This window comes from Belonocnema kinseyi, chromosome 6, assembly GCF_010883055.1.
Source record: "Belonocnema kinseyi isolate 2016_QV_RU_SX_M_011 chromosome 6, B_treatae_v1, whole genome shotgun sequence".
Taxonomy (NCBI): domain Eukaryota; kingdom Metazoa; phylum Arthropoda; class Insecta; order Hymenoptera; family Cynipidae; genus Belonocnema; species Belonocnema kinseyi.
In genome coordinates this window covers 51527985-51529275 of record NC_046662.1, presented here as the reverse complement: position 1 = coordinate 51529275, position 1291 = coordinate 51527985, and positions in this window count along the sequence as shown.

Below are 1291 nucleotides of genomic sequence, written 5' to 3'. Positions count from 1 at the left end.
CACTCAATCTCTCATCGCCATTTGTTAGTGGAAGTGAGACGGATGGCGTTGACAGCTTGACAACTTTCAGTGGATCCCGTCCAAGATAGTTTACATTCTAAAGATTCTAAACATTTCTGTTTATAAATTTACACTTTTGCATTTCATCCTAGTATAAAAAAAAAAAAAAAATTCAGTGATCTCGAGTGACTTTGTACATTTATAACCTATCTTATAAACCGTTACAACCGTTATAACGGTTATAATCTGTCACGTCACATATAGTGAAGTAAGTTTATTTTTATTTATCGTATAATAACATTGCAGAAATCACATAAATATGTTAAAGAATCTGAGTAATATTAAGCAGGACGAAATATAACACGCGTAAAAATTAAATTTAGAATTTATTTCGCTTCAAAGCGAGCTAGATATGATTTTAAAGATATTTTAAGGTTATGTCAATTTTAAGGTTATCTTCAGAATTTAGTCAAATTTTCAAAAAATTTCAAATTTAATTTCATTCAATTAAAATATTCATAATGAATGAAGTATTTATTTAATAAATGTTTTTGTAATTGTTGATCTCCATTGATTTTCCATTGGAATTATTCTTTTTTAATTGAAAATTTAACTTTTTTTTTGTTAAAAAAATTCATTTTGAAGGAAATAGTTGAATTTTCAACTCCAAAATATGAAATTTCAACAAAATACATTAATTTTCAACAAAATACGTGAATTTTCAACTAAAAAGTTGTTGAAATTTAACCAAAAAGATCAATTTTGTATAAAATTTGTAGTTTTTGCATATTTAACAAAATATGTGTATAAATTTTAAACTAAATATTTGAATTTTCCACTTAAAAGCTCAATTTTTTAGTGTAAAAGATCAATTTTTGTTTAAAAATAGAAGAGTTATTATTTTTTTAAAATATTTTTTTTACAAACAAAAAATTCTTAATAAAGTAGTTTAACTTTTAAGCAAGCTCTTGAATTTCTAAGTAAAAAATATGCTCAACCCAGAAAGGCGAACTTTTAATAAAAAAGTTGAATTTTCAACCAAGAAATTTTCTAGTCAATAATAAAAAAAATGTGTTAACAATGGTGAATTATTCTCACCAATTTTCGACAGTTGGTTCTAATTTTTTCTAATTAAAGAAACTCAAAATTTAAAAAAATAAAACTTTGCTTTAGATTTCCGAAATCGTCAAAAAAAATAACCAAGCAGAATAATTTTCTACATAAAAAAGACAAATTTTCAAGAAAAAATGAAATAGTTTAATTTTAAATCTAAAAAATTAATTTTTACCGA